The sequence below is a fragment of the Egretta garzetta genome, unplaced genomic scaffold, assembly GCF_000687185.1.
Source record: "Egretta garzetta isolate BGI_Z169 unplaced genomic scaffold, ASM68718v1 scaffold377, whole genome shotgun sequence".
In the NCBI taxonomy this organism is placed as follows: Eukaryota; Metazoa; Chordata; class Aves; order Pelecaniformes; family Ardeidae; genus Egretta; species Egretta garzetta.
Window position 1 is genome coordinate 832,669 of NW_009260339.1, and position 26,714 is coordinate 859,382.

The window sequence follows — 26,714 nt, forward strand, 5'->3', positions numbered from 1 at the left end:
GTGTAATGTCATTGAACAGCTCTGTTCACATCACAAGCCAGAATGGAAATAAATTTAAAAAAAATCCAGAAGCTTAAAATGAACCATTCTTCCTGCATTTTCAAGGGTTGAAATCCAAAGTGTGAAAGGGATTAGAAGATTCTAAATGTATCTGTGGGATATTTATAAACCCTAATTTCTTACCATTCCAAGTGCTGGGTACTTGTGCTTCCCTATAGCGTTGTCATCAAAATTGTTTTGATTTGTAACGCTTTTTGAAGTGTGTAGCTCTGATGTGAAGCGTGGCCCCCAAATTATGGCAACTTTACTCAGTTTAGAAAAAAGCCTTTAATGAGTCACAAGGCAGTAATGAATCCAGCTTCTGTGCTCATCACTGTAATATTCATTACTATGGCTAACTCATCAAACATCACCAAAAAAAAAAAAAAAAAAAAGAAGGTTCAGTTGAAAAGTTAAGTAGCCTTGCTTGGGATCTCCTGTTCTGCTCCTGGTGGGTAGCAACTTGCTGGCCAGTCCAAGCTCTGTCGTGGACCTGGTGGACCCCTCAAGGGATGCTGTTTAGGAGGGTCCAAGGGTGCTGTGGGGTTTGGGGGCTATGGACTGGGGGCCTGCAGTATTTGGGGGCTGCAAAAGATAGAGGAGTGAAAGTAGCTAAGTTGGAAAGGGGGTTGCAGATCGTGGGGTTGAGGTTATGCCCACGGGAAGCTGTGTGGGACATGGGGGTGGTGTAAATCTCCAGGAAACCACGGCATGGCTTGTTGTGCTTGCATTGCTTTAGTGTATCAACCTTTCACACGCCAGTATTTTCACTTATTTTGACATGTATTTGTATTGAGGACAGCTGAGGGGAGCAATTGCAAGCAAAGGCAATCCCAAATATATCAGAAATCTCCATGAAATAGCCTAAAGCCTAAGGAGGTGTCCTGGGGAGTGAGCGAGAGGCTGTGTGATGCTTAGTTGCTGGCTGGGGTTAAACCACAACAGGAGGTTGAAGAAGAGAGAGGGGTTTGGGGTGTCCTCGAAGAAGAGAGGGGTTTGGGTGTCCTTGCCAGCAGCAGTGGAGCAGCTGAGGAGGAGCACAGGGCACAGGAGAGGGCTGGGGCTGCGTGGGGGTTGGTGGTGGAACCTGGAGCTGAATCTGGGACCGTGAGTCAAAGTCCCATGACTCCATTGCAAGACCGTTAGTCCTTTTAAACAGCTGCTTTAAGGGCTGCCAGGAATTAGGGCTGATGGATAGCACCAGAACAGAACTCGAATTATTCAGGGGTTTTCAGCTAGAAAGCAGCATGGGGTGGAAACCAATACGGCAGCATGTCACACTGGCAAACCCTGGCACGGTAAAACGTGCATGGGAAGAAAAAGTCTGGCCTGCTGCAGTTGTGGCTCAGAGTCCTGACCACTGTTACCCAAAGGATCTTGAGGTTTTAAAGATCGTGATAAATTTGAGTTACTGAAGCATGCACAAGGAGCTGCAAGAAAGGATATGCAAGAAATGGAAATTGTTCATATCTACGTTTAAACTGTACATTTAAAAAACTTGCAGTCAAGAGGCACCACTTTAAAAGCAACTTTGTACTTTTATCTGCATTTTTGGTACAGTATTAGACTTTTGGTGATAAATAACATAGTAGTTACTGATTGCCAGTTTATTAGCAGTAGTACTCCAGGAATTAACATTTGCTTTTCATACTCTGGTCTATAGCACTCATTTACAGTTTTTTATTCTACATAGAATGCAGAAAAATGTCTTTTGTACAATGAAATGCTGGGGGAATTTTATAATCTCGGTATATTTTATTTTAATTCAAAGAATATTGCATTCTCTGTATGTCTAATGTCAGTTACTGTACATTTCAAATATGCAGAGTCATAGAGCTTGCAATTCTTTGAGACAGATATTTCCCCTGGAAACAATCAGGGCTGTCTTTGTGATATTCACCCCAGATTTTTTCCTTTTGCAGTTTGTGCAAATACTGGTCTTGTTGTGTTTTCTACTCTTTTAGGTGTTTTTCTTTCTTTTTAAAAAATGGATGCTACTTAAGGCTTTTATGTATAATTTGCTTATAGATTTTTCTATATTATTCTATTCCATTTTTCTATATTATGCTGTTAAGTGTTCTATGTATATAGGCCACTCTGGGTGTGCGTATAAAAATACGTGCTCCAAATCTGAGCTTGAAATAGCCATCTTAATATGTCTGTGCTTTCTGCCTAAGTCCATAAAATAATGCTGCTTATTTTCTTCTACTTGTTACAGTTCAGTTAGTGTGCAAGAGGTGTAAGGACTGATTGCACCTTGCTTGCAATACTCCCGCTATTATGTGTTTCGGCGTTAGGTAAAGGATGAGTATTTTGGGGATGCTGCTGTTTCATCTGTCTCGGTACTTTTCAGTGGGACAATTTGTGGGGTTTGTGTGTAGTGTTTGGGCAGACCTGTTGGAAGTAGGGCGCTGCGTGCTTGCCAGCAGTGCAGGAGGGAAGAGAGAGCACCTTTCCTCTGGACCGTACAAGCAGAGGTCCTGAGCGTGCAAACGCGTGACCGAGCAGTTGTGAGCATGTTGTGGGCACTGGAACCTGATGAAAGCCAGTTTCTTGGGAGCCAGAGTGCAGGCGAGGTTAGAGCCGAGACCTTTACCTCAGCTCAGGCAACCCGTTGTTTACAGCAGCCAAGTGGTGGAATCACTTTGGCAAAGAGGCTATTTGTCACAAATTTCATATTCTTTGGTTGTTTGTGCAGTATTTTTTTCTTCTGTATTTTTCCTAAGGTATTGTTTTTGCAGACCATATTGAAAACATGCTGCTTTTTCTTTTCTAATTTGATTGTAATAAGGGCTTTGTTAATCAAAAATAAGTGCAATAAGGCAGAATGACTTGGTTATTTTTACATTTTCCTGTTTAAAAAAAAAAAAAAAAAGCCTCAGTAACTGAGCCACAATGAGCCGTGATGTATTTCCTCCATCAGGATGGAAAATAAGCCATTTATTATTTCAGCTCTGACTCACAGTGAACCTGCTGACACCGAGACATTTTATAATCATAAGAAACAGGTTAGGGCAGTAACTTGGACGCCAGGCTGGGGATTACCTACTTATTACAGTGTTTTACAACCTGGATGCTTTAGGTTTTCTGGCAGAATGTCCTAAACCTCACACTAAACACCACGTTGTTATTGTACAATTACTGCTTGCAGGTCTTGCTGTAGGTGGTGCCAGCTAGACAGATGCCTTCATTATAATTATCCTTTTTACTATATATAAAGATTTCATCCCTTTAATCCATGTAAATTTTACTGCTCTTGAAAGTGACACTAATAGTTATACTTCTCGCCCTTCCTCCTTGTCCTGCGTTGTTCCCAAACTGACTGAGGCTGGTCTTGCTCAATCCAGAAATGGGAGAATTCCAAGGAGAATCTGGGTTCTGCGGGAAGTGGCGCTGATGACTCAGTAGGCAGCGCTGGTGGTCATTGCATAGTCCCCCGACACAGTCTGCAAGAACAGCAGTGCTAACTCCAGCGTCCTGGCCAAACTCCAGCTGAATAATTACTTTCTGCCTGCCTCGAATTCCTCTGCAGCTTCAGCTGGAGAAGTTGAGCTCAGTTTCCCATCTTATAAAGGATCCCGTAGTGTTCAAGTGGAGCGGCTGCTTCATCATGCCTTGGAGGTAACTGTAGTTTGACATCGGGTGAGTGACTTTATCCTCGTACTTGTGCATAGCCCACAAAATGCTCTGGTGTGTTTTTGGGTAAGTCCTGGGTTTAATTCTTTGAGTTTGTGGAAGCATCTGTCCCAGCATGTTTGGCGCTTGTATAAATAACTTCAAAATATATGGCCTGGGAATAAAAATAACCAAAATTTGAGTGTTTTACTGGCCAAACCAACTCCTAAAATGCTCCTTTTACTATGAAATATATGACAGATCATCTTGTACTCTGCTTTTTCAGTAGCAGCCTGTGAATACTATTGCATTTACTGATAAATGAGGGCATCTGTGAAATTCATGGCCCTTTGATCGCTAAATGTTGAAAGATGACTGAGAGAGGGATATTGAGATCCTTATTAGAGGATGAGCGAAGAAGACTCTTCCCACATAGCCACTTAAGCGTAGTAGGTGGTCTCTCGCTCTTTGATAAGCATCACAGTGGGCAATCTGTGACTGGATGTCTCTAGTCTACTCAAACCCACAGCTCCATGTATACAGTGAATCAGAAAGGTAGAGAAGTAGGTTGGAAAGTCATGTCTACTTTGAGAATGTCTTCAAAAATAAGAATGTAGCCAGTGTTCTACTCTGGGCCTTGGTGTTCAGATAACCTCATCCCACCATGCTGGGAGGAAGGCTGAGTTGCTTGGGTGGGTGCTGCACCCCCTTCCATGCGTGGGGGCTTTGCCAATATTTCATTGCTCCTTCCTGTAACAGCATGGACTTGAGACTGTGTGCTTCTTGGGGAGGAGGTGGCTGGTAATCCAATAGATTGGGTTTTGCTGATCAGTTGGTTTAATTTCCTATCTGGCTGATGTGTTCCCTGAGCTGTGTAGCTGAAAGATTCTTGACTTGATTTTTGTCAGTGGGTGACAAATGGAGTGTGATTCAGATGTGCCTTTACACATTTAACACAAGCAAAAATTACTTGCAAGAAGCAAACTGCAGGTAGAAGAACTGGTTGACATAGCTGAAGATCTTGGCCCCTTGATTTTGTGTTGGAGCCCACGTGCACAAGAGCTTGAATTGCTTTCTTATGAGGAAGATGGAGAAGTTAACTTCAGAGTTAAGCTTATGCTGAGATTTGCTGTTGAGCTCATCTGATGGAGCCCAGATAATCTTTTGCTTGCCAGGTATTGAGTACATGTTTGAGTAAAAAATACTAAATCAAGAAGTGAGATTTCCTATGTGTATAAAAGTTACCTTTTTACCGTTTATTCTCCTGAAGAAGTTAGGCTTTGCATGATCCACTCTTAAACTGCCCTTTAATTGCTTCATCCCCTCCCTTCTTAATGAGGAGTCTACTCGTGTCTTCTTGAAGCCTGCTACTTAATGGTACTCTGTATTAACCATCAAATCCTCTGTTCAACACACATTTTACTCTTTTGCCTCTTCCCTGCCTGGGTGCTCAGAAAGAACAGCAGTGTTGCAGCATTTGTGTCTTGCAATATTGGATGTATGCAATATTGGATGTTTGATTAGAGTCAAAATAATTGGTTGCTTAACCAATGCACGTTGCCCCCTTAGCTGTAATTTGGACAAGGTGTCAGAAAGACTGCCTGGTAGGTTTCCATAGCGAATTATGCTTGGTGATTTGTCTTTAAATCATCCTTAGAGAGTATGCGGTACTTAATGCGTTGTCAAAATCAGGATGGAAGAAAACATGGATTAAAATTTAGCAGAGAGTCTGATAGCTTCAGGCTCCTTGGAAATGACAAAACTGGGGGTACCAGCAGTTCGTCTTCGTAGCCCAGGAACTTTCGCTAGCTGTGTTGAAACTCTAGTGTGTGTAAGAATGTAGGACAGCTGAAAGCATAAACTTTCTGAGAAAAAATATGTGATGATGAACATGCAATTTTCTTAATAAGTGAGTATTAATGCCAAACTTTATCTCTTCTATCGTACAATAAGTTATGAAGTTATTGGTCTTCTTGTTTTCCTTCTTATATTTTTTTTTTTTTTTTGGAGACAAGGAATCTCTGTGTATGAAGTCTGTCTTTTAAGTTGCATCTTCATAAATGCATAATCTCAGCATATTTGCGTGCAATAGAAACTAAAGTATGCATTCAGTGTAGTTCTCCTTAAATTGTCCAAGGATCCAAAGTCTTATCTGGTTTTCTGTAGACTTGTCAGCTCTCAGTGCTGCTGGTCTGCGCAGGTCTTCCAAGATGAAGAGGAAATGCTAGATTCTAGGCTAAAATACTGTCATATCTAATCTGAGAAGTCACAGTATGGGAAGAAGTTATGCAAAATAGACAAGTTGAAAGGCGATGTGGACCTGAAGGGAGAATTTGTACCATGATCCCTCTATTTTTCACATGAAGCATGTTAGTAATCTGTCAGTTACTTTAATGAATGATTATTATGGTTTTTTTTTATTTGGCCTGGACACATGTTGAAAGGAAAACTGAAAGGCACAGGTTTCGAATGGAGTTCGGCTGTGTTGCTTGCAGAACTAGAGAATCATAGAATCGTTTAGGTTGGAAAAGTCCAAGACTGCCAAGTCCACCACTAAAACATGGCCCTGAGCACCTCACCTACCTGTCTTTTAAATACCTCCAGGGATGGGAACTCGACCACTTTCCTGGGCAGCCCGTTTTAGTGCTTGTCAGCCCTTTTGGTGAAGAAATTTTTCCTAATATCCAATCTAAACCTGCCCTGGCACAACTTGAAGCCATTTCCTCTTGTCTTATCTCTTGTTTCTTGAGAAAAGAGACAGATGCCCACCTTGCTACATCCTCCTTTCAGGCAATTGTAGGGGGCGATAAGGTCTCCCTTCAGCCTCCTCTTCTCCAGACTGAACAACCCCAGTTTCCCCAGCCGCTCCTCATCAGACTCGTGCTCCAGACCCCTCACCAGCTTTGCTGCCCTTCTCTGGACATGCTCCAGCACCTCAATGCCCTTCTTGTAGTGAGGGGCCCAAAACTGAAAACAGTATTTGAGGTGTGGCCTCACCAATGCAGAGTACAGTGGAAGGATGATTTCCCTGCTCCTGCTGGCCACACTATTCCTGATACAAGCCAGGATACTGTTGGACTTCTTGGCCACCTGGGCACACTGCTGACTCATGTTCAGTTGGCTGTCAACCAGCACCCCCAGGTCCTTTTCCACCAGGCAGCTTTCCAGCCACTCTTCCCCAAGACTGTAGCATTGCATGGGGCTGTTGTGGCCCCAGTGCCGGCACCAGCACTTGGCCTTGTTAAAACTCATACAGTTGGCCTTGGCCCATCGATCCAGCCTGTCCAGATACCTCTGTAGAGCCTTTCTACCCTCAAGCAGATCAATACTCTCACCCGACTTGGTGTTATCTGCAAACTTACTGAGGGTGCATTTGATCCCCTTGTCCAGATCATCGATAAAGATATTAAACAGAACTGGCCCCAGTACTGAGCCCTGGGGAACACCACTTTTGACCAGCCTCCAACTGGATTTAACTCCATTCCCCCCAGCTCTCTGGGCCCTGTCATCCAGCCAGCTTTTAACCCATCGAAGAGTATGCCCGTCCAAGCCACGAGCAGCCAGTTTCTCCGGGAGAATGCTGTGGGAAACAGTGTCAAAGGCTTTACTAAAATCTAGGTAGACAATATCCACTGCCTTTCCCTCGTCCACTGAGTGGGTCACCTTGTCGTAGGTGGAGATCAGGTTGGTTGAGCAGGACCTGCTTCTCTCAGAACAGGATTGAAGTGCGAATGGCACTGGAGCTCCTGTGTGAGAGACAGGTAGCAGGTTTGGAGATCAAGTCGGCATGTGCCTTCTTTGGGGCCACATGGATGTGTAAGTAGGAAGAGCTGCCTGAGTTAATGAGATATTTAGAGGAAGAAATAGCACTTTTATGTGTATCAACAAAGAATGTGCAATACATTCTTTGGGAGGTACAAGGTGGTTTTTTTAGTAAGATTGTTGTGTTGTCAAAATACTTTGTATTTTCTCTGCTGTTGTTACTTAGTCTGGCTTTAGCACTGCATTGCATGTTTGTTACCATGTTTGTCGTTTTCTAGGAAAGCCACCTATCCAGCTAAGAGAGTTTTCTGCTTGATACTTTCCTTTAAACTTCAAAAGACTGATGCTAATAATTATTTTTGAAATGGCAAAGACGTTATTTGACATGTTTGGGAAGAAAAAGTGTTGAGAGAAAAATGCGAGTTGGAGGACTAAATTCTAGGTACTTAAATCCAGGTTAGTAAAGAAAAGTACAGGGGTTACATCTTTCCTTAGATGCACAAGCTGGATAATGAGCAGCTTTATCATCATAAAGCAGGGATGTACTGGTGATTAACTCTACTTTGCACATGCTAAGCTTCTTTCTACTACAGTTATTTGATATTACTAGCTTCACACTTGGTATGAAAGACTGGTTTAAGGCTAAGAATGAATTAAATTCTACCAACCCCATGGCCTCATCAATTTATCAAGCTGAGTTTGTATTAAGCTCAAGTATGTGGGCATCTCTTAAGCCATTTGCTTTACGATAAGAATTTTTGTTGAGAAACTGTAGCTGGATATATATGTGTATTTTATCCTATATTTCTGGGGAAAACTTTGAGCATTCATTAATAAAAATTTGAATTTTTCCTCTAAGAACAAGTATTTATAAATTGACCACTTCTGGATTTGTCCTACATAGAGACTGAAAAAAAAAATAATCTGTAAGCAGTATTTTGCTAGAGCCTGTTTGTGGTGGTTATCCCAAAGATTTAATAGGAAAGGTCTTTCTGAGAAGCATATTATTTCATTAAAAAGCCTACAGTGAGAGCACTGGGCTCACAGGCAGAGAAAACCCAAACCATAATGTGTCAGAAACCATGGTGTGGTACTTATTGCCCCTGTGTCTCCACTGACCTCGTTTCTTTGAGCCATCGCTTGCTCTGTGAACCCACCCCTGAATATCAAGCTAAGAAGCCTCTTCCCCCCAAAGATGGTATCCAGGGAAAGTCAGAGAAGGCGGCAAAGAATTCTTAAGCAGTTGCATTGTAGGAAGTATTTAGGTGTGGTTTTGAGTCGTCTTTCTTTCTGGGACATGGAAACAATAATTTTTTTGAAGTGTATTGCCTGCACACGATGCTTTTCTTGGGATGGAGAACTGCCTTGCTTTGTGCAACTGTGCCCCCTCCCTTTTTAAAAACAATTAAAATTGGCTTATTCTTTCTTGCTACAGCATTTCTGTTACCTTCCCTCTGTTATAAAATACGCACCCTGAAAAAGTTGCTCCCAGAAGGATGTTCTGCATTGCAGTTAGTGGCATTTGCTTTGGGAAATGGGCCTTCCAGTGATGGTCTTACAGAGATGGGGAAAATACCTCCCTGTGTCACCAAAGGTGAGCCCTTGAGCAAGTCACACGGGGATGTTTGGGACCGCTATGGCATGGGTGAAGCTTGCAGGGTGATGGCTGCCAGTGTTATTTGGACCAGATGCTGCAAGGACCAACCTGGTGCCCAGATGGCTTATTTTACTTTTCCTCTGCACAGTCCTCTTCCTGCATCAAGAGGAGCAGCCTGTGTTTTGGTGTGAGGAAAGCCCTCTTCAGCAGCATCAGTCATCACCCCAGCTTCATCACACTGCAGTAGAAGAAGAAAGCCCAGCTCTCAGTCCTGGTGGTTTTGTCCTGTCCCACTGCCTACTTTCCCCAGGAGAAAGCAACCACCAGCCTGGTGCTTCCTTCCCTGCTTCAGCGACCCAAAAGTTGCCTGACCGTGATTAAGGGCTGCAGCCGGGCACGATGGAGGATGAATAGCTTTTGCAGAAGGAATGAGGCTTGGACAGGTGTGGTTAGTTGAGTCTGTGTTTGAGAAGCATGCTGGGCATGCTGCAGTGGGAACATGTATGAGGTAGATAGATGGAGGATGTCATGCTTCAGGGAATGGAAAACACCTTTTTGGGGCTGTTCTTAGCTTCCCACTTACCAACCTGTAATGCCACCGGATTCAATTTTTTCTGCGCTGTTGAGAAACCTTGCGCTGGTCCTAGGCAAGTATCGGTCACATGTATTTTGTCTGGGTGTGGGTTTGATGCCAGTGTTGCTAATGGGATCAGGAAGTCTGGGTATGCTTTTTTCTACAGCAATGTGCGAGCAGAAACGCCACGCCGCCCGCTCCCGCGGGTGATTGAACTTGCCGGGCTTTACAGCTTTGAGACTTTGGCCTCTATCACATGTATCAGCATGGAAGTGGTGCCAGGCTGGAGCTTCTCAAAGAGGCGTTTATGTGGGGAGGCCGGGTTCAAAACCACCCTTGGAGCCACTGGCTGCAGTAACACGCTAGAGGGACTGTAAAATATAAAGGAAGCTGTTGCCAGAAGTATGAGAATATGCACAGCCAAAGCCCAGTGTTTCTGCTGTGAATGGTCTGGGCAAACGGGAGTTTCGACTGAAGTGGGGTAGAGAAACACGAGTGACGGTTGTGGTTTTGTTCCAGTATATATAGGTAAACAAATCAGAAACTCTGCTATTGCTAGAATGGGCAGCTGTTAGAGGATTTTAAACTCGTGTTTGTATTGGAATTTCAAAACCTATAAATAAATGTCATAAAGTTAGAAATGTGGAAAACGAGATAGACATGTGACCGAGTGTTTATGAACATCTATCCTGCCCCGGACCTGCAGTGCAGCACGTGATGCTGTTGTTTCTCCTCCAGCAGAAGGTGAGGGGAGAGAGAGCACGGTCATTAGAAAGGAGCAAGCATAACTTGGGTTAGCATAATCTGAAATCCTTTCATAAGGATTGCTTTGATTTAGAGCACACGATACTCTGAATCATCTAAAATAAATGTATTTGTTTTTACAAGATCCTTTTTGGTTCATTCCTTAGTGCATGATTTCTCTTGTAGCCAATGCTTAATGGTGTTGGAGGCTGCAGCAGCTCACAAATGCATCCTGGTCCCTTGGAAGCCGCAAGTCTGTGTTTTGGTTTGGCAGATGCTTTTCTTTAAAGGACTAACTTGTTGCCACTGTCGGAAGTCATCTTGGGAGCCAGAGAAGTCCTTCCTCTATGGGAGGCGGTGCTGAAATTTTTCCCGACTCGAGTGAGCGAGAGGCCTGAATTCCTCGTGTGGTGCTAAAATGCTGCGGAGCAGAGCCCGCTGCGAGCTTTGCAGCAGCGCGGAGCCAAACGAAGCTGAATTCTGTACTTGCACATCCTTGACATCTTTTGTAAATGCAAACGTCCTGCAGCCTGTGCTGTACAGCGCCTCTTCGCGCCAGCGAGTACTTTGATTCCTTTAAAATAGTAAAGAGCAAAATACATTTCCTCCTCCTCTTCCCTTCGCCCTCCGAAACTTGTAGCCTGGAGAGGCCCATTGCCGGCCAGGGCAGGGTCCTGCTCGCGGCATCGTTTCCTGTGTGAACCTCTGCCCTCTCGTCTCGGGACACCATAACTCTGCGGCCAGGCTGTCACAAGCTTCTCTTCCTGCGATTGTTATCCCGACATCTCCCCTCCAGTTTGTTTTACAGCACAATGATAGCGAACGCAGGGAGGAAGGAGCGGGGAGGAGCTCCAGTCGTAAAGTGATTTCTCCCCCCACCCCGGTATCGCTGTCTGTCCGGGGGAAGCTGGGCCTGGCTTTCTCACCCGCTGGGGGAAGGACTGATGTACGGGGCAGGGGGGGAAGCAGGCAGTACCCCATGGCAGGGGGTCCATGAGATGCATCGGGATGCTGATGGGAACGGGAAATGTTTGACCCATCAGGCCTAATGTCGGGATTAAAACCAGTTCATCTGAGTGCACTTATCACTGTCTGCCCGCAGGCTGTGTTTGCTACCCAACCAAAGCCAAATGCTCTTTTCAAAGTGAATTTCAGAATATAAAAATGGCCTTTACTGAAGTAGGCCCAAGATCCTTCTATTAAGTCTTTCCTCTGCCTGGGACCTATTGAATTTAGAGTTCAAGATGAAGGCATGCATCTATCCAGTGAAACACCTTCATATTCAAGCAAGGGCTTTGGATTTCTTTTGTGGAAAGCATGAAATTGTAACTTCAAGTAGATGGGTATAGCTGGAACACACTGAATTTTCAAGTTACTCATGCATCTTCATAAATGTTATATTTCAATTTTCTTAATTTGTTATATCAAATGAATAGCAAATAATTCTAATGGTGTGACATTGGGCTCCTAAAAGCCCGTGTGCTATTTCTTTCATTGGTGTGTGCAAAAGGCTTGTTAAATTTTCCAAGTTGAGAATCTCCATCAAGAAGGCACTTGCTGCTGCTCTTTCTTGTTGAGAGAAAGAAATAACAAAAATATTAAATAAAAAAGCAAATCCCATTTGGCTTCCAATGCAGTAAGGATCTCTGGTCTTTTAGAATAACTCACTAAAACCGTTATAACTTTCTTAGAGATGATGTCTTGTGTATACCACCTCAAGTCCTAGAAGCAAGAAGGCAGAATAAGGCTGACTTGCATGTGCAGACATGCCTGCAAATAGCAGTAAGGACAGGGTTCACTCGTCAGCTGCGAACGGGACTTGTGAAGGCAAATTAAAATACTATGGGTTACTTAATTTAAACCTTTGGTTAAATATGAGGTCGGAGCAAATGTGATACACAAAAAGCAACTGAAAGCACATGCCGGACAAAAATATTCTAGAATTTGTGTGTTGGTATGAACCCTGGATGAAAGTAAGTTATCTGAGCCTGCTCCTGCTTATTCCTTTGGGCGTGGAGAAGGGGAAAAGGAGGTGTTACCAGCTGTTGTGCAATGTAAGTCTGCAGGGTGCCTCATCTAAGCAGCTAAGGATATATATACACACACACACATATAAGGATATAGGCATATATATATATATGCATGTGTATATACATAAATATTAGTGGTTTGTTGCTAATTTGTGCATGATTTATATTTAAAAAAATAAACAAAAACATGTCGAATGGCCAACACACAAATAATGGTGCTGCTGCAAGGGCAGATGCTTTAATTGCGCGTAGCCTTTAAGAGACATGTAACATCTATGTGCTAAAATCCTGTTTCTCCAGCAGTTACTCTCATGTTGTGAATGTAAAAGTGGAGCAAATGCGTTGTGGCATTGTCTAAAGATTAAGGTGACTCAGACTTGAGACATGTCAACTGGTGAGGAGGTCCTTCATTTTTGTAGTCTTGCTGCTAAGTTTCCACGCATACAGTTTATTTTTGAATAGAAACTTCTGTTGCTCTCATCTTTTCTCTGTACCATGGGTCACATTATTTTCAATCTCCTGGCACATGGAAAGCCCATTTTCATAGGAAATCACTGAGTAGGAAATACTGCTTGAAGGGTAGGACTTAGAGAGCTGCGCTATACCGGGGGTTGTTTTCTCGTCTTATGGGGTTGCCACTGGATTTAATGCACAGCCTGGGAGAACTATTTTCAGTAATGTCTACATAAATAACTTGGCTTTAGCAGCATGAATGGAACGAAGGTATCCCAAGACCCAATTTCATGTTTAATCCATTTCCTCTGTTCACTTTTCACTTGGTCATTAAGGATAGAAGATATTCTGGGAACAAAAAACTATATTCATGGAATTGGAGGGAGGAGGAGGAGGGATTTTCACTGGATCATGGGCTGTAAATAAGAGTACACTATAAATTTTTCATGTAGAACAATCTGCAATGTCAGAGCAACGTTCACGTGCAGTGTTTTAAAGGAAACTGTAGGAAACAAAGCTTCAGTGTATGGTGCTGTTAATGAAGCTGCTAGCTCTAATGTCCAGAAAACGAATGCCCACTTTGATTTTGCCTTTGAGAGTGGTTTTCTGATGGATAAAGAAGAAAACACCTTGAAGATAAACCAGTCTTTTCCCTCATGAAAGTCATTATGGTTTCTCAGCATGGTGGGATGTTGGTGCAGAGTAGATCCTTCCAATTTCTGTCTCCAGATCAATTATGACTTGTAGGAGAAGCCTTAATGGGTAGGTCTAGGTGTATTTGGGAGGAAGACTTGCTTCCAGTACAGTACATGTAGTATGTATCCCCCTCAGTCTTTTTTTATAGCCTGGTTGTCCTGGGCTGTCAGCTTTTTGGGTCACTGACTCCGTAAGCCTCTGTGCCTGGCACAACGAGGCCCCTTTCTGCTCAAGGTCTCTGGGTGCTACTGGAGTACAAATATTTAATGATAAAACATGCTTATCTCTCGCCAAAAATCTGGCAACATCCTTATCGAGATATTATTGAATTGTCAGTTCAACCATATGCCGAGCATTTTAGGCGAACAAATGTTCACGCTGGCTCTCGTGCAATACGTGAAGATGGGGAGAGAGACAGGTGGCCGTGTTTACACCATCAAGTACTGCCTAGTTCCTTACAAACAAAAAGTTGCATTAAGTGACTCTTGCTTTATAGCAGCTTAAAAAAATTATGGACTTGATATGCTTGAGACAATGTTAATTTGATTACACTTAAAACGGTAAGTGTAGGTTGGTGGAACTTGTGTGGTTTCTCTATTAAAGGCGTCTCTGTACTTCCCATGACAAAGAAATGGGATAAGTAAATTTATCAGACCCTCTCCACAAAAACCCCACCCTCGGCAATGAAAGTACAGTTTAAAGTTCAATAGTATTTTTTCTCTCTGAGTAATTAATAGGAAAATGCCTCTATCCATAACTTCCATGACTTCTATTATTTGCCACTGATAAATGCTCAGGAAAATCCTTGGGCTTTTTCAGACACTCTTTTCATCCACTTTCTCTGGATGACGTCACTTATTATCGCATCCTGGTTCTTGGAATATGTGAGCTCTAATATCCACCAAATAATTGTCAACTCTTTCATTTTATCTTCTGTTTGTCTCTTTTTTTAGGAGTGAGAAGTAGGGATGTTGTTCTGTCACCGTACCGCATTTTTCCCCACACTTTTATTCTTGGAAGGTAGCCTGTCTGGCAAAAAATCAAAATAGTCTGATTTTGTGAACATGCTTGGAATTTTCTTTCAGAAATCTGTAGTATTCTGCACAGTCTTAGCTGTGGTTAATCAAAATGGTATTTTGATTCATTTCAGTGTTGAAGGTTTTTTTTTGTTTGTTTGTGGGTTTTTTTTTTCTCTCCTATGGTCTTGCTTTAAAAGTAAAGTGCTCTATTGTGAAAGTTATCTACTATGACAGCTATTTGCATTTCTTTCATTAAGGATTGTATTCTGTTTGTGGGATTTGATTAGTCGTCATAGTTTGGGGGTTTTTTTGTTTTTTTTTTTTTTTTTTTTTTTTTTTGTGTTAAGGATAGACTTTGTACCAAACTTCTGTAATGATAAATGACAGAAGAGGGAGATGATATTTCTTCTTTCTTGTCTTTATCTGTTGATGGCATTTGAATGCATCAGGGGGTAATGAGCTGAAAAGGAATTGGAATTTATACCAAATATTTTCTTCAGAAAAAGAAATGCTTTCAGAATGCTTAATGCAAATGAATTTTAAGGAAGTTGCTGATCTGTCTTTATTGATGGATGTCACTTTGTAGTAATTCTGCTTTTTCTGCATGTGTAATTTCTTTGGGAGAGAGAAGTTCACATGCCAAAAAGAGTTTATAAGAACATTAATACTTGCAATCTTTGATGCTCTTTTAGGTGAACTTCCTTACCCAAAACACCAGTTACTTTACCAATGTCCTCATTATTTTTCTGACCCACTTATTACTTTCTCTACAATCTTTCTTTTGCTGAAATGAGAGCCTGTGACCATAAACCTGTCCTGCAGCTCGAAAGTACCAGGAACAAGGTCACCCAGCCCTTGGTTGCCTCCTAAGACCTTCCTGGCAGGTTGAAGGTAGAAGAGCTGGACACTCGCATTGACAACACACCCCAGATCCTCTCAGAGGAGCCTTGTGGCTGATGGATGTCCCCAGGGGCACAGAGGGAGCGAGGACAGGCTTGCTGCTGTTTAGAGCAGAGCTCCTCAGGTGCATGCCAATAGCTGTCTGGGCCTTTTAAGGGTGATTTAAACTTTATCCATACAGTAGCTGGAATACAGCTTGTAGTGACTGTACCTAGGTAGAGAGAGAGAGTACAATCTACTCAACCCATCTGCTGTTCAACCCATCCTGTCCTCTATGGAGAAGTTGTGGTTTGACTACCATATTCTTCAGGGAAAGTCTGTCGTTTCACTGAAACCTGCTCCAGAGCAGCATAAACCAAAACTGTTTCAAGGGGTGGATAAGAGTACATTGGAGCCACAGTGACATGCTTTTGGAAAGCTCGGACAGTGATGAATCAGTGTCCAAGATGGTTTGGGAATGAGGCCCCTTGTAATTTTCCATTTAAGTGTTTGAAGGTCTTTTATGCTTTTCGTAAAATACAGAGAGTGCAATTCCTTTAGAATTGCCATGGACCAAGTTGTCAAAAGAGCACAGAGGGAGCATGGATCAAAGTGCTATTTGAGACAGGGTACATGGCCACCCCTCCTGTGGCAGTGCTAGAGTCTCCAGGGTATATAAGATGGCTATCAGAGGAGGTAGGCTAAGGGAGAGATCACAGAATTGCAGGGTAGTTGACGCAGGTACCTCTGGAAAATGGTCTGGTCCAGCCCCTTGCTCACAGCTGGATTTGCTAGGGCTGTGCTCAGGACCAGGTCCAGCTGGGTTTTGAGTATCTCCAAGGGTGGAGACTCCGCAGGCTCTCTGGGCAACTTCTGTCACTGTTTGCCCACTGTCACAGCAAAGGTGTTTTTTCTTAAGACAGGGAAATGGCGATCCCCTTGGGCAAAGGGGAGATAGTGCCAGGGACCTGATGAGGTGGTGTTATGAAAGCAAATGACCGCTTTCAGTTTTGCTGAAGGATCTGAAGCTCATTTCAAATTGGAGATCGCTGTGTGGAGCTCTGTGTTTGCACCGTGTCTTCTAACCACGAGGAAGGCACCTGTGCCATTCCTGTGTCCATTCATGGTGTGGTTGCAAAGATGGCACTCCATAGGTGCCATGCCGCACCCGGCCTAACCACTTCCTCTCCCCTCCTCTGTCTGTCACATTAGAGCTGAGTGTCTCATCTCCGCTTTCAGGGCCTCATTTAACCTACTGTTATTTACCCTTCCACTTTTACTCACTCCTGTGATGTTCAGACACCCTCTAGTTTGCCTGTGGTCTCCATTGCCTACCTGATGCATCTGTACAAAACCTATATTGGTGGCTTCTTTTGTTGGAGAGAAACCTTCCACAAAACTGCTTCAGTATTTTCATTCAAAAGCTCATTTCAAGCCTTTGTAGTGTTTTAAAGACCTTGGTAACAGGTTGGGTTGTGCTTCTATTACGCCCTTGCAGGTGCACGTTCCCTTATTGATTCTTCGTTATGCTGCTCCCATGTCACTGGTTGTCTTTTGCTACATTCTCCTATCTCGGGCTGTAAGCCCCGGTCTGAGAGGCCACCATTTTTCTCCCTCTGCAGAAGGCCCAGTAGAATGGGACACAATCCCAATGTTGATGGGATAATCCATAACACAAGAAAATAATGGTAGATCTACGATGTAGAGACCTGATTTCTATCTGGGTCAACTTGGGTGAACAGTTCCCTTGCATAGAGAGTCCTGTGGTCCAAAGGGTACAACCAGGTTTAAGATTAAAGTGAAAACATATAAAAGGTGACAACAGAAAAGTAGTCTTATAAGTAGTCTTATAAGGTGACCTCTGTTAGATGAAGAGGTCTGAACTCTTAAAAATGCTACAGCCTGGCCTTGGTTTGGGTGGGAGGGGGACAGTTGTGGGGTGATTTGATCTCTGCAAAACTGCTCTGCACCAGTTCGGGCAGGATTTTTGAGGATGATCAGCCAGATGAAGCCCACAGAAAATAAAATAGAGCAATGTTGTTTGCTGAAAATTTTGGCATAACTCCATGTGTCTGTACTGTACAGTGTACTCCATCCCTGGGTTTTGGGCAATACACTGCCCAAATCATCCTTGTGCTTGCGGTGGCAAGAAGCTGCCTGTGGTTGGGCTGGAGGCTGCAAGAAGTAACAAAGTTGCCGACGGGTTGATGTGGTCCTGTTGGCCTTGGTGTTTGGGGACCACTGGTGTTACCCTGTCTTGTCTGTGGTTGTGTTTGTAATGCAAAGCACCCACCAGTTGGCAAGATTAGGTGGCTGCGAGTGCAGTGACTGCTGTAATAAAGTTTCTAGAAGATGGTTTTCCCCCTTTCGAGAGATGTAATATTGGTTACATCACTATATAGAGAAAGTGAGTGGTCTTGTTGCATTAATATAGAAAATGAATTTTTCTTTCTTCCTTCTTAAAATGTATCATCTATCTGTGGCCTAAAGCAGAAGTGTGTTCTTGCTGTGACTGAGATACTAAGAAGTAAATGATACTGAAATTAAATGAATCAATTTAAAAGTAAAGTCACCTTTATAGCTGGATGCAGAAAGATGTCTCATCACAGCTGTGCTTGCGAGTTTTACTAGCACTAAATCAAACTTTGGGATATGACACCACGAAGGTAAAATGTTGGCTTTGAATATCTGAGCTCCTTTTTTAAGGCTTACTCTCCATTACGAAATAACTCTGAACTGAGGGTTAGCAATGCTTTATCGTTAAAACTGCTGTTACACTGATGGTTCTAAAATACTAGTTTTAATGTACTTAGTATTTTTAAAAGGTTGGAATTTCTAAGAAATATATCTTTGGAGTTATTTTTTGTTCTTGTTGCAATGCCCAGATGCAAAATTAGGAAAGGTGTAGAAGGCGATTCTTTTGCTGTTGGAAGTTAAGGATGTAGGAGCTCACCTGCTTGTCTTCAGCTCTCTATGGACAGGAGGTTTCAGGATGAGTATGAAGCTGCCGTTGTCTTCCTACAGCTGCTATTTTCATGCACGTGTGTGCTTCAGGGGTCTGTCTTCTGCCTGTCCTTGTACCAAAGGAAGTCATCTTCAGTTTAGCAGTTTTTAAGCTCATCCAGCTTTGCTGAGCTTTGGCCCCAGGTGAGATAGGAAGGGAGCAGGATGCAATAAGTTCTTATTTGGTCATGTTGCCATCTCTCCTCTTCAGCAGGGAACCTTCTTCCCACCTCCCTTGAAATCCTGAGCTTCTGAAGAACAGTTTGCATTTCCGTGGAGTCCAGTAGGACTGCAGACTTGTCACTTAATTTTGGTTTGTCACTGAATGGTTCTTCCCATGCTTCTCTTCTAAAGAAAAAAAAAATCAGGTGGAGTTAAGGCTGTTTGTTTATCACTGGCCTTTGAGTCCCTGCAGGTCTTGTGCTCATGTAGGTAGTTCCCTTGTTCCTTATTTGAACTGTGCGAAGCTGCGTGTTTTGTTTTTCTCATTTAGCCTAATTTTTCAAGGAAGAAAAGAAGAGATCTTTAAAGAAAAAGTTTTTTTTTAACTGTGATGGAAACTTTTGACTACTTTTGTTTGACAAAACTTTGAATTGGCATCTAATACTACTTGTCCTGAGTAAGCAGGTTGTTTAGTAGATTCAATGAATGCTTGTTTAGATACAGTAAGTATTTGTGGCGGAGAACCTTGCCTGTGAATTCAGGCATATCTCTTGGCAGCAGTAATCCGGATGGTTGTCTGCAGATTCTGTCCAGGGATTTGACCTGCTCAAAACAGAGTCATATTGGACAAACATTAATTCAAGCCTTCTTTTGCGTGTGCGTGTGTGTCTTTTTAAAGAGAAATTTGCAGTGCATCTTAAATAAGCCTTAAATGTGTTGAAGCAACAAAAATTGCACATGACTATCCAATGCGAATACATGTGTTTGGTCAAAGTAAGATGAGTACAATGGAGGGCCAGTAAAATGCTGGAAAGTGGCTGAGTTTCAAAAGTCGTCAGCTTGGTGCATTATTGTTGATTTTTTTGGGGGCAGAACCTAAGTTTTTGGTCTAATTGTCATTTGAACTAATTATATGTTTTGAATAGCCTATACTATAGACAGCCGCTGTGGTAACACCAACAGTTTTGTTTTTTCTTGAAAACTCAGGATCGTAAGTCAGAAGCTTATACTATGTCAGAGAATGAGTAAACTTCGCTGTATGTGTTCATAATTATTATAACCAGAAATATAGGTATGTACTGTATCTGCTGATGTTACGAGGTGCCGAGTCTGTTTTCTGTTCCTCTTATCACATTCCTTTGGGCTCTACTGAGTATGGCCAAGGTTTTAGTTTAAGCCCTGATTTTTATGTCATCTCTTAAGCTTTAAAAAAACCAAAGTTTCATTAACTTCATATATAGAAGGAAATGTGGAGGGGAAGAAAGGAAAGGGAGGGCACGGTTTGCTTATGTGCACCAGACTGTAATGCTCTCTGTTGTCATGAAATGTCATTATCCCATTCTTGTTTCACTTCTCCTTCCGCCGTATCCATATTACATTTTTAAGTCTTTTATGCAAAGTACACCAAGCCAGTTATTTAACCATCTTAACGGAAAAGTTTGGTCTCGGTTGAATAGCAAATTTCAAAAAAATTTGTATTAGCTTTTTCGTCTCAGGCTAGAACTGTGAATGTGTGCCTGTCTCCTACCAGACATCACTAGCTTTGTATAGCCTTTATGACCAATATTTAAATATATTAAGTTGGCCGTTGCCAAGGAAGACATGCTAACAGTGAAAAGTTTGTTGAAGGCTCTGCATTCTAGGGATTGGGAATATATTGACTAAATATCTCATTTAAAATAAGGGTTCATTTTCTTACTTGTTTCAAAATATCCTACCTAAACAAAAAACCAACAAAAAAATGCAGTAAACATGGTTGCCTGGCTCAAAACCAAACAGACCAGTGCGTCCCAAACCCCAGGTATCGTTTAAAAAAAGGTCGGTACCATCCAAGGGACTTTGCTTCTTAAAAAAAGGGGAGGAGGAGAAATAACCTGCAGTTTTTAAATTTCTCCATCCCTGTTTATAAGCGTGGTCTCAGACATCTGTTTCTGCTGTGGTGCAGTCATGCGCCGGTGCTCCCCGCACCGAAGTGTGACATGTTTCTGTGCCTCAGTTCACACGGCGCCAGCCCTGGTGCTTTGGGGAGGGCAAGCATCTTGGAAGTGGTCCCAGCTGTATCTCAGCAGGCTGTGAGACCTGACCAGCATCCTTGCATCCCTGCCTGCAGGCTGGGATGTTCCTGGCCCTGCTTGATAGGGTGGTCCCTCTCCCACTGCACCTCGGAGCCCCTGTAGATGGTGGTCATGCAATTTTGGGGCTGCTTCCATGCTCAGGTTCGAGTCCATCAGCAGTAAAATGGCTGGCCACACCATAGCGTGCTATTCTCTGGGTTATGCGGCCAGGACATTGGACTTCGTTGCATTCCCCCAGTCTCATGTATTTAGCTGACGCTTTGACTTTAGAGGCTTGTGGTTAGCAAGTCTCTTGTGTGTGTGGTGAGGGTGGGACCCTGGGGAGGGACTGCAGTGCCCTGCTAAGTGAACATCCAGTTTTTGTTTGAATTTAACTCTTATTTTTGGAACCACGGGTGACTTATTCTTGGAACCCCGTTTTTCAGAAACCCATCTGCATGCAATGTTGCCAGGATTTCTGGTACAAATATTTTGTCATTTGCTTTTGAGACAATCTGTTGTTTCAGTCCTGGATGAAGTTTTGTAATATGTTGCTTGAGATATCATGGAAAAATATCTAAGTGGTGGTGTAATCTTCTAGGTGAAAACACAAGGTTATAATTTTTTTTAGTAGAAGTTTGATTATTTGGTTTTATCAATGAGCAAAATCTATAAAAATAATTTTTTTTTTTTAAATAAGCCTTTAGTGACCCTATTCTTCCCATATCTGATTGCAGCATTTGGGTTAGATGTGAGGCACCTTCCTTTTCCAAGGAATATTTGGAGTTCTCACATTTAGTGCTCATTTTGCTCCATCCTTTCTCACCGATTTCGTTTGCTCAGAGTGTTGTGCCTGGAAGCCCATTTGTTTTAATTTGATTTTTTCCCTCTAGAGACAGAGCTCATTCCATTCACTAATACGTCGCTTTAGTGTATGGGCAAAATCCTGCTTTTGCTAGCCGATGATATAGTAGATGAGTTGGTGAGAACTTCTAGAAGTTGGAGGTTAAAAACAAGGCCCTATTTTTTAGTTTTGAATGACAATTCTTATTCCTTATCAGACTTGTTTGATGCTGGACAAATCTTTCCATTTCCCCCATACATAGGTGTACAGAGATTGGTGGTACTTTGGTGTGTTGTTTTAATAACAAATGGCACTATGCTACAAACAAATGTCTTGGGGAACCTAGTCTGAATACTCCTGAGACTTAAAACCAACAGCATTGGGTTGACTCTTCTGGTGCTGCCAACACCGTGCATTTCCCTTGGGTGATCACGTAGGGAGTAGGGGAAGGTATTGTAGGCTGGTTGCTCGTCGTAACACCATGAGCAGCTACATCAAGGGGTAACTGGTGAAATTCTGTTTACTTGGATTATTTTTTTTTTACTTTTCAGTCTCCAGGTGTTTGTATTATCTTTCTCTTTTTCTTCCAACCCCGAAGAATGAAATGGAAAAGGCCCCTAATAAGGGGGATGTCAGGAGAACTGTTTTTTGTCACTGAGTGGGAAAGAAAGGGGAATAAATGCACCTGCCATCGTTGATACTGGAGTGTGCATGTTTACCTGTTCTTATGGCTCTCCTGTTTAATTGGCAGTCTCTGAAAAGTTAATTCCCCAACCTAGCAAATGTTTTAAGATGTCAAATGAATGGAAAAAAAATCTCAGTCTTCCAAAATAGCCTTCTGGAGATTAATCTTGTGGAACCTGCAGACAGGCAGGTCCAAAACCTTGGGAAACAGTTTCAAGATGCTGTGGGAGGAAACTGTAATTGAGAGTTTGGTCAGCTTTCTACATCTGGGAAAGCTGTTGCAGATAAGGTTGCTAACTGTAGAGAGAGAATGATCTCCTCTCACTCCAAAACTGGAGCTTAAGCTGAGTGGTTGCCAGGTTTATTTTGGCAGAAGCAGCACTGGGAGGTGGTGGCTGATGCTAAAGGTGTGCTAAGAAGAGCTCCTTTCTGCAATGAGCAGCTTTAAGTTTGAGAAAGCTTCACGTACTCACAAAATTCACATAGAGTCCTTTTGAATACCGTTTCTTTCGGCACTCACCCCTTCTCCCGTTCCTGTAGCTGGGCCTAGGGGCAGGCAAGTAGTGCTCCTTGCTTGGACATGGCCAAGCCATTCTTTCTCCTGGTGCTTCGCTTGCTTTTGTTTTGCTCTCTGGCTACCACGTGCCTGGCAAGCTTTCAAGCGCTGGTAGCTCCTCTGCGCAGGAGAGGTGGGCAGGTCTGACAGCACGTAGCTGTGCTGGTGTACTTAACTTTCACTTGTCTTCTCCCTGCAAAATAAATAAATAATTGACGCGTGAAGGGGAAAAGCGTGGGAGGAAAAATGTCAGGAAATTCAAAGGTGAAGCTATTTCCTCCTTCAGTAATATTTTTCTCCTGTGTGTTGTTTCTTCTCTTCAAACAATGGGGTGAGTTTGAATCCATTCTTAACTATCAGCCTTGCCATTGTTTATTCATAAATCCTTTCATGTGTGTGACGGACCTCAGGAAAAACCCACACGTCCATTGTGAGTCCTCTGGGCAGGCTCTCTGTAGTACCGTGCCAGTACAACCAGGCTCTGGTCCTTCTTTGGGGTGACTGAAATAATATTAATGGTGAAGTATGGGATGTGTGTGATTCAAAGGCGCAGGCTGTGAAATTTGATAACTCTGTCAAAGCCTAGCTTATTTTAAAAAGCAAATGAATAGCTCAGATACTCAGAACAAGGATTTCCGATGTTAATTACTTAAGCGTAACCGTGTTTGCTATCTCTCTGTGTGTGTTTGTGTGTATGCACGCACTTGCATTTGGGGGAAGGGGTGTTTGGCTGAAACAGGTGAAAGTTAGTTCTGTAGTGTAAAACAGGAAGCAGATGGGTACTAATTAAAGCCCTGTTGATGATAAAAGGGTGACTGAGCTTTTGAAGCAGCTGCTTTCCTAATTTTATACATAGCTGGTACGTACTTTATATAAGAGCCGGCCTCCCCACATTTCATTGTTTTCGTGAAGCCGGAGGAAATGCGTGTGCGTGCGTGCTGCCATGGCTGAGGGACGGCGCTTGCAGCGCTTGCTGTTTGCTTCCTTCTCTGTGTTAGAGAAAAATGTGATTTGCGAATGTCTGACAAAGGTGCCAGGCACCTTTTTCGTCTCCCTCCTCTTCTCCCTCCGCCTTTCCATAGGCGAGTAGGCACCGGGCTGGCAGGAGCGCCTGTTGGCAGAGGTGCTGTAGATAAGGGCAGGCAGCTTATGGCATGTTGCAGGTCTGTGTGTCTCGACTCAGCTGGGAGAGCTACAGCTGGGAGAGAAAGTTCTTTTTCACGGCTGTTTGTTATTGCTCTGTTAGACTTTCGCAAAGTGCGAAGAGAAGAGGCAACCACCAAAAGACCAGTGAGGATGTCAACCTCCCCTGTGTGTGACCCGCAATCGTCATGGTCTTTAGTCTTCACAAGTACTCTTCATACTGCCTTTACTGCCTTTTCTCTTATCCTGGGGCTCGTAGGATGGATAATAAACTCATCTTCCAAAAAAGATGGAAACAAAAAGATTCAAGCATGTGTATTGAAATGTAGGCAAAGGAAAAATAGTACCAAAGCAGAGCAGTTCTTCATACAGTAGAACCAGCAACCTTAATTGTAGTATTTTAATGCCCTGAAATGAGTGTCAGACATTGAGAAATAAATGGTAAAGTTTCTGTTGACTCAAACAGAATAAGTTTTGTCCATAATGAATATATTAAATCATTGAAACCTGCTTACTGGCAGCTTTTGCCACTGGGAATTGGTGTGGGGGTATTGGCTTCTTTGTTGGGGAAAGCACCAGTGTTCAGTCCAGGTGTTGGAGACGTTGCCATTCCGGTAGTAAATACTGGAATAAAGTAAACTTGCTGTGGGCAGGAGGAGGAAGAGGAGGAGGGAAATTTTGGTCAGTGAAGGGCTTGAGTCCAGTAACATGCAGATTCAGGGGATGGCAACTGAGGTGTGGAGGGGTATCTTCTGCATGGGGAAACTCTTGCCACGTTAGCTACATTTCTTAGTGAGCAGTGCTTGGGAATCAAGATTATGTTTGGCTGAAGATTTCACAGGGATGCTCTCTGGGTGTCTATTTGAAGAAGCAGCCTTTCTATCTTGAAGCTGCTGCTGAGGCTGCAGGTTTCTGATTTCATTTGAAGCAGAGAGAAACAGCTTAACTTGAGTGGCAACCTCTACTCCTACCACCCTGTAAGACCACAACTGCTTTGGAGGAGCCTGATGACCCAAAGTGTTGAGGGAAGCATTGCCTGATTCAGTGGCTGATGCTCCTTACCTCGGTGTCGCTGAGGGACTGGTACCTACTGTGGCTTGTTGACTTGGAATCCTTCTCTGTTAATGCTGTTAGTGGGGGTTATTCCCCCCATGTCTTTTCACTGTTGTGGGAAGACGACCACAAACTGGCAGAGCTTCCTGACCTGGGACCTGCTCTTGCTTGTTCCCTGCATGTGAGGGGCCGACAGGTCTCTCCATAGGAATGATCCCCAAAGCCTCTTGCCCCTCATGACAGGAACCGTGTGCCTTGCTAACATTGCTGATGGGTTTGTGGAAGCCCCCTTCAAAACTGTGCACCGCTATGGCATCTCTCCCTGGCTCCTGGCAACTGAAAGGAGAACCAGCAGGTCCCAAAGTGCATGGAAGAATGGCAATGTCACCTTCTCCATTGGATAGTATGTCTCTCGGAGGATTTTCTTACTCCAGGGTCATCTGGGTTGTCTGCGTTTCAGGTTATGGGCTCAGTGAGTTGTGCTGCATCCCTACAACCAAAACTATTTGCTGGAGTTTACCGGGTGCCTGAACCTGGTCCGGGAGAGCTTTCTTTCGTGCCCAGACTGCAGGCTTATGAATTCTCCTCTGTGGTACTGGTTTCTTAAATGTTCTGGTTTTTACGACCCCTCAGTGTTTGTCAAGAAGCTGTTGCTGTTTGAGTGTACTTTGACATCATACTTGTGTTAATCTCCTTTGGTCTTATCCTTTAAATCAGCCTTTTGACAAAGTCTGGGGGCTGGGTTTAATCTTAGGAGGTTCTCATTCTTTTTCTCGAGTCAGCAACTTAAAAATGTCTATTTTCTTCCTGTGGTGCAGGTGTATTTAAGCCGTCGCAATCAGGGAGAGGACATTTGACTGCCACTACCTCCCCTAGCTGCATTCTGAAGGATTTTAAAAGTATTTTGGAGGCTTTGCTTTGGTTGATCATGCTCAATCTTGAGTGTTTTCATGTTTGAATACTGAACAGAAAAATAAATGGAAATAGGTGAGAATTGCTAAAAAAATTAATCTTTTCTGTTTAAAATGCCACTTAATTTTTTTAAAGAGCTGTAGAGCACGGAGATCTGTGTTTGTGTTGTCAAAATTACTCAGCTACTACTCTCCTTGGAAAATCAGTCAAATGTGGTGAATGTATATGTGTGTGTGGGATGGCCTGCTTTCTTATCAGATGCCCCAGAGATGCCTGGCATTGAAGGAAGTAGGCAGCAGCGGAGGAGCGAGTGAGGGCTCCTTGAATAATTGATGGAGGAGGAAAAAGGAGGATTGAGCCCATGTCCGTTTTGCCAGTTTCCATTATTTGAGCCCGACACATGCAATGCATTTCCAAGTGGCTGATGCCTCAAGAATTTCATTAAAAGGAGTATTTAAGGGGATACTAGACTCTGGTAAAATAATAATTGGTTCCTAGATGTCTTCAAAGTACTAGGTCCACGTCCTTCACTCACTGCTCCAAAGCTGTTTTGCAAGTACCTTTTTTACAGAGCCAGTCTTGGAAGAGATGTTCTTCTTTCCTTCAGCTTCCTCTCCTTCCTAGGTAAATGAGGAAGATGTAGTTAAATCAGAGGAGTTGTTCATTATACTCTTTTTAAGGGATACCAACTTAATCTTGCAGCAAAGCTTGTAATGTTGAGGTCCAGACTCTGCCCTGTGAGCAGATAATTATTCTGTTGTTATCTCCTCTGATTTTATTACTTGCTCCAGTGGGGGGTGGGAGAGGGATTAGGGAGTAAGGGAAGAAGAAAGAATGGAGAAGGGGTAGGGTAGGTAAGCTTTCCTATTATTATTTAAAGCCGAGCACTGGGAAG

The 26,714-nt window shown here is 43.1% G+C and overlaps 1 protein-coding gene across 1 annotated transcript in view; it reads left to right on the forward strand.

The window, feature by feature from the left end:
* The first annotated feature begins 3,697 nt into the window (after nt 1–3,697).
* The window catches only part of FOXO1 (forkhead box O1), a 43,566-nt gene continuing 20,549 nt past the window's right edge, over nt 3,698–26,714 (forward strand). The window contains exon 1 of the mRNA XM_035898026.1: nt 3,698–3,741. The gene's annotated coding sequence lies outside the window, so the exon portion shown is untranslated. The remainder of the gene's footprint in view (nt 3,742–26,714) is intronic.